Source organism: Nesoenas mayeri (genome assembly GCF_963082525.1).
Source record: "Nesoenas mayeri genome assembly, chromosome: 2".
Classification (NCBI taxonomy): Eukaryota; Metazoa; Chordata; class Aves; order Columbiformes; family Columbidae; genus Nesoenas; species Nesoenas mayeri.
In genome coordinates, this window is record NC_137543.1 from 50737343 (window position 1) to 50743949 (window position 6607).

A 6607-nucleotide genomic window follows, 5' to 3' on the forward strand; every position below is an offset into this window, starting at 1 on the left:
CTGGTCGCATCCCAGAGCGACCGGCAAGAAACAGGCAGGAGAGACAGACAGACAGACACAGAGCCCTCCGTGCTCAGCTTCTGAGAGAAGGGGCAGAAGGCGAAAGGCGGTGCAGAGAAGTGACAGCAAGAGAAGCAGACGACGAGGCTCTCCTCCCTCAGCGCACCTGGGGGTTCTCCAGATACCCATAGGCACATGGATACAGGACACACACACGCACACAGCCCCCTCGCAGATAGATAGGCACCAAATACGTCTTTCCCTCCTGCGAAATAACTGGGAGATAACGCTCCGGCAGATAAGGGCTCCAGGCACCGGCATAGGATGTTTGCCCATAAAGTCTCTCTCGGGCTCCCCCAGCCAGGCGCAGCCGCCGCCGCGCCGCTTTCCTCCCGGAGTGACCGAGGGCAGAGAGGCAGGAGCAGAAAAGCAGGGAAGAAAAAGGGAAATCGCGGCGGGAGAGTAGGGTATGGAAACGAGAAGCGAGGGGCCAAACCTGCTGCCGGTGCCCCGCATGGGGCCGGGGTGCGGGGCCGCGGCGGGCGGTAAATCCAGTGCGGCGGGGGCGAGCGGCGGCGGCGAGTCCGGCAGCTGCTGCCGGCGGCTCAAGTATAAAAAGGAGAGAGGAGGCGCCTCTCGCAGCCCTGCCGGAAAACTGCAGGCAGCCGGCCCTGATTGGGCTCGGCGAGCCCTAAACAAACACAGAGCTCCGCAGGGGTGCCAGTCCCGGCGGCCAGCCGGCCCGCAACGCGGCCGTGCCGGGGGCGGGAGCGGGCGCAGCTGGAGGGGGGGCGGCCGAGAGGGGGCCCTCGGGGTGCCCGCAGTGGGGCGGGGAGCCAGACCCCTTGCTCCGGGAGCGGGGAAGAGTAGAGTGGGATTCGCTTTCTTAAATGCCAGAATATTTTAATATTTTATCTTCTTCTTTTTTTTTTTTAACTGAGAAATAATGCACAAACTTCTCCCCCCACTCCCCCTGCCCTGAACCCCGGATAATATCTTGTCTAGAGTGAATATTCACCTTTTGTAAGGCTTTTTCCGCGTGCGCCCGGCCTCGCAGCAGACTGCCTCTGGCAGTATCCCGGAAGGATGTGTGCTGGTTTCTCGCCCTGAACAACCAGGTGAATGTCTTCCCGTCCCCAGTCTCCTTATTTTTGCTCGTTAAAATCAGAGCTACCCAAGGGGAAAAAAATGTGGCTCCTCCTTGAGCTGTTTCAACCCTCAGGTGGAACTAAAGCAAGCTGTGGGATGTGTCCACCCCAGGAGCAGGCGTTAGGCATTTTCCCCCTGTTTCTTTCTTATTCTTGTCTTCGCCCCCACCCCTCCCAACCCTCTTATCTCAGCTGTGTACAAACTGATATGGTACTTAGCAGGAAAGTGACTGGAAATTAAAATAACTTCGTTCACCAGAGGTTATCAGCTGGATATCTGTCATCATCAGTTTGTACAGAAAGAGTCATCTGCGGCAAAGGGCTGGACTAGAACAGAGCCCGGCTCTCGGCAGCCGGCAGACACGAGCCCTCCTGACAGAAACCGAGCCCAAACCTGCTGATGCGCGGTGCTGTCGCTCCTGGGGTAGGCACGGCTTTTCTTTCGGTCTTTCTGTGAATGGGAGGTGAAGAATTTGCAGTGCTGGGGGTACGGTAAAACTCTGGCTGTAGCCATCCGCTCTGCTGGCATGGGTGAACAGGTTGCGACGTCCACGTTTTATTGTGCTCGTTAATTTTAGTGGTTATAGCGCGGCAGGAGTTTGATCGCAAAATAATCACTTTCAGGAGAAACCGTTTCGCTTAAATTATAATATTAAAAATGATACTCCTCTCTTGCCAGTTCTCTCTAAACAATATTGTTCTTTTAGTCACCCTGCCAGGTTGAAGTGCTTTTTCTTTTCTTCTTTTTACTTTTAGATGTATTTTAGTGGCTGTAATATTAAATAGAAAGTAAGCTTTTGCAAGTGAGGGCAGTGATTCGTTGTTTATAAACGCTCGACGTGCCTTCCGACACGAACTTTCAACGGAAAACATTTCCCCCCCCCTCTTTTTTTTTCCAAAAAAAGTGCGACAACAGCAGGGGAAGCCACGGGTGTCGATGCCCACGCCACTGCTTCTCAGCTTGGGCTCTGCCACTGCACATTTCTGTGCTGAAAATAGCCAAGTTATCGGCATTAAACCCCGCATTTCGTTTACGTCTTTTGGATGCCCCTTCTCGAGTTAAACTAGAGGCCATTTCAAACACGTATAAGGGTGGTTATAATGCGAGACATGCCGTGGGTATTTTTCAGCCGACGGGATTTGCTCCGTGTGAGGAGGATGTCGGTGCCCACTTGTCCCCAGTATGGGTGGCAGAGCCTCTGCCCGGGGAGGGGGGTGCCTGCCTGAGAGGTGAGGATGGCTGGGAGGAAGACTGGCCGCGCTGGCCTGGCAGGCGCCCTTTTCCCTGGCTCCAAAGTGACCTGTGTTTTACACTTCAGGCGCCACGGGTTTTTTTCTCCTCTGATTAGCCTGTTTACGTTATAGCCGGGCTACAAGTTTAATTTTATTTCCTCACATAGACCCGATAAGAAAACCTGACTTTAACTGGGATCGGCGTGGGAAACCATTCCAAATCACCCCTTTCCTCTTCACTCCTTTTCGTTTCAGGTTTGCGCCCGAGCTGCTCAAATCACACAGCCTTCGGTTCCTAACTCTTCATGACGTCACTCCCTTCCCAAATCCCACTCTTCTGACGTAACTTTCACCCCGGGGCTCCGGGAGCCTCTTGGGTATCTCCTGCCCTGGGGCTGGGGTAGGGAACAGGGAGAGCATCTGTGAGGAGAGCGCAGAGGCATTTTTCTAGAGGAAAGCCGGGCGGGGAGATGCTCGGTGTGGAAAAGCACCGCTGGGGAGGTGGTGCCGGTGAGGTAATCATCGCTCCTGTTCGTTGTGGCCAAGGGGGGAAGGAGACAGATTGGAAAGAGAGAGAGAAAGGGAAAAAAAAAGAAAAAAAAAGAAAAAAAAAGAAAAAAATGTTTGCATCCAATTAAGGCAAACTCCCTCATCGGCACTTCAACCTTAAAAAAAAAGGGTTTGGGGAAAAGCCGTGTGCAGGAGCAGTATTGTTGCTCCTTTCCCCACTCCCGGGTCTTTGTAAATATGACCCGTTGCAAGGGGTGCATTAGGGAGGAAGGGAATACTCCGGTCAGGCCGCATCCCCACCGACCCCTCGGCCCAGGCAGCCCCGGGAGCCACGGGCATCGCCTGCCGGGCCGGCCCCAGTGCCCCCGGCGCGGTGGAGACGAAGCGGTCTCCGGTGCGAGGCGGTACGAGGGGTCACTTTGGTGACTATCGCAGGATGGAGTGTATTCTTTTCCGAGCCGTGTTTATGTAACTTAATGTACTTTAGAAACTGCTGGGGAGCTTAGGCCAGGCTGATAAGCGCAGCGGTTATTAGAGGCGACGTGCCGGCAGCTTCCCCCCCACTCTCTTCTCCCGTTCTCTTATCCGCGCTACTTAAAATATACTTTTATCAAGGCCACCCCACGATACGGAGTGTTACCATTCCCCAGCGGCTGTGACATTGAAGCGGATTTATCACCGGGGGCATGGGCAGCGCTCAGGAGCACCCAGCACAGCGGGGAGCTGCCGGCCGGCTCCGCGACTGCCCGCCGCTCGGGGCTTAAGTCCCCGCCGCAGGCACGGCGGCCCAAGCCGGCAAGGAAATCCGCATCAGCCGGAGAAAGAGGGATTTCAGCAGCAGTCGGGGGAGAGGGGCCTTTGCCACTGCCCCTCACTTCCCTCTCGGGCCAGGCGGGACAGTCTCGGGAGATGGGGCAGCGGTTCGTGAAACTCGACCCAAAAAAGCAGCATGTTTCTGTATACAGCAAAGCAAGGAGTGGGGCATGGTGAAGGTGCCCTTTGCGAGAGATCAGATGTGTCCCGTGGCGGGGAGCCCTCAGTTCACAAGAGTGAGGAGGGGTGATGTTTTCTTGCCTCAAAACTCGTAGCTAAGAGCTACTGGGTGCTCAGAGGCCGAGCTTGAGCTCCAGCCTTTCTTGCTAGTTGGAGACAACAGGGTCCAAGCCCCCCGGCTGCCCTCTCCTGGTCAGGACACCCTGCCCCGGCTCCGGGGAAACTTCTCCACTCCCACCCAGCGGCTCGGCTGCCCCCGAGGGCTGAAGCCGTGGCCGACGGCGGGGAGCAGGGCAAGGGGTTATTCCCTCCTGCAGTAAACGGTCTCCCCATTACTAGCGACCTGCTGCCACTGTGCTTTTGGGTGATTTCCACGGTGTCCTTCAACACCTGACGCTCAAACAAGCAGTAGGCAGCAGAGAGTCGTAACACTTTTATGCAATAGGTAGCTGAGTGTGTTTGTGTTTGTTTGGTTGATCAGTGTTCTTTTTTGTTTTCTTTCGTGGTTTTTTGTTTGCTTGCTTTCGTTTTTTAATAATGATCCGCAGCTCCCTTTTATTTTCCCTGCCTCCAGTCTCCGAGGTTCGCCTGGTTAATGATTTCAACCTCAAAAAAAAAGATTAAAATCAACAAAACGCGCGGAGGAGAGGCTCCTGTTGCCGCGTAACCTGACTCCCGGAGCCGGCGCTCTGCGGTACCCACACGGTGAGCCCCGGCGGGGCGGACAGGGAAAGGGCGATGCCCCCTGCTCTTGGGGTGACCGGCAGGCGGCCGGGACCCATGCAGCACCCTAAAAAACACGCTTACAATTTAGCTACTTCTGTTCAACAGGCGCATACACACTTAGTCTCTTTCCAATACATACTCAGAGGCTTTGCAAATGACGAGCTGAGGTTTGGTTTTATTGCTTCTTTGCGTTTTTTGAGGGTTTTTAAGGGCCGGTAGCTAAAATGGCCTAATTTTTTTGCTTTTATCTACGGGCAATGCCTTTGCTACGAAGCGGTGGGGCCGTGTTTCACTTATTATTTGCAGCGACGAATTATATTATATATTACTTTTAATCGCAAGGTAAAGGCAGAAGAAAAGCTCCCCCCGTCCCCTGGGTGCCGCCACCTCGCCGAGGGGGACAGGGCCGAGGGGCGGGTGAAAGCCACAGGCGCCTGGGGACGTGCGGGACCCCCCAGGTTCCCTGCCTGCTCCTGCCTGGGTGCCAGGGAAGGCTTTCAGGGGTCTCTTTCTGCTGGATCGGACGCGGAAAGCCCAGGGGAAAGTTTCTCTGGGTTCTTGCTGGAAGAGCTCATTGTGGGAGACTTGAAACGGAGGGACGCGGGGCCGGGCGGAGCCGCGCTTCTCCTCCCCACCGCTTCACAGCGAAGCTTCTCCTCATCCTCCCCTCGTCCCTTATCACCGGTGTTAGGCAATACCAAATCCGATCTGCATTAGCTACCCTGCCTCCACCCCCATCCCTAGAGCAGAGGTTGAACAAACTTAATTTTTTTTTTCAGTTAAAAAAACCCCAAACAACACACAGGTAAAATCCTCCATCACCAAGTGTTCCCTGGGCCGGTTGTCGCCACTACCTCACACTGCTAAGAAAATACCGTTTTCTTCATCGAAACCTGATGGACAAGACCTCCCAGCGCATCGTTGCCTTCTTATTTCTCTGCCCAGGAAACAAAAATAAACGATCAGAACTGGTCAAAACCTTCCAGCGAAATGCCTTCCACAGGAGAAAGTGAACTCGTCTTCCTGTAGGCATTTTGCAGGAGTAGCTTCGTTTCACGCGTGTCCATGTCGAGGTCCGGCGGAGCTGTCCCGTGTCTGTTAGCATCGTGGCAACCCCTCGCCTTCCCTTTTGGAACCGTTTTATTGCCATTTAGCAGCCTTACCGAAAAGTCTGAGACCAAGTGCCAAATTAAAAAACAAAAAGTATTCGCAGTCTTAGCTACGCAAAATGTTTCCATTCATCTGAACTATTGTTTTCACCTGCTGCTTTCGTGAGAAATGAAAAAAAAAAAAATGAAGGGACTTTTTTCTTGCTTGGAGTGAAAGTTGATTTTATAACGTTAAAATAGCATCTTTCAGAGCGAGTCTGACCTGTTCTGTAAATGCAAGTTCTACTGGATTGGAAAAACAAATCAAAACAACCACATCACAGAATTAGAGACATCAGAGTTAACAGCTCCGAGTAATTAGATAGCCTATTAATAACCTCGCTGCTATAAAAAGTAGGTGGATGGCTCCTGCCTCGGAAGGTATGCGCAGACATACCACAGGAGGTAGGATAGAGACCGAGGTGGGATGAGACGTGTGGGGCCCCACCGACAGGCAAAATGCGTGTAGCTTCCTTTTCCCTTGCCCCCTTCCCCCTGCAGACGCCGCTTTTTCCCTTCATTTGATTTCCCAAAGTCTCGGAGGCACCGCGGAGGCAGGTCCCGTCCGGGCGGGTCCCATCCCCACCGGCCACAGATAAGAGTTGATGCTAATTCACCTCCGAGGAGGCGACGCCTTCCTTTTTTATTATTATTATTTTTTCTCCCCTTTGCTTTTCTCTGCTTTTCTTTTCCTCTCGTCTCTTTTCTCTTTTCTCTTTTCCCTTTTCTCCTTTCCCCTTTCCCCTTTCCTTTCCTTTCCTTTCCTTCCCCTCGTCTCCCCCTCCCCCCGCAGTGCTAATGGCTTCGCGGACACAGCCCTCTATGCTAAAAGTATAAATATAAACGTTC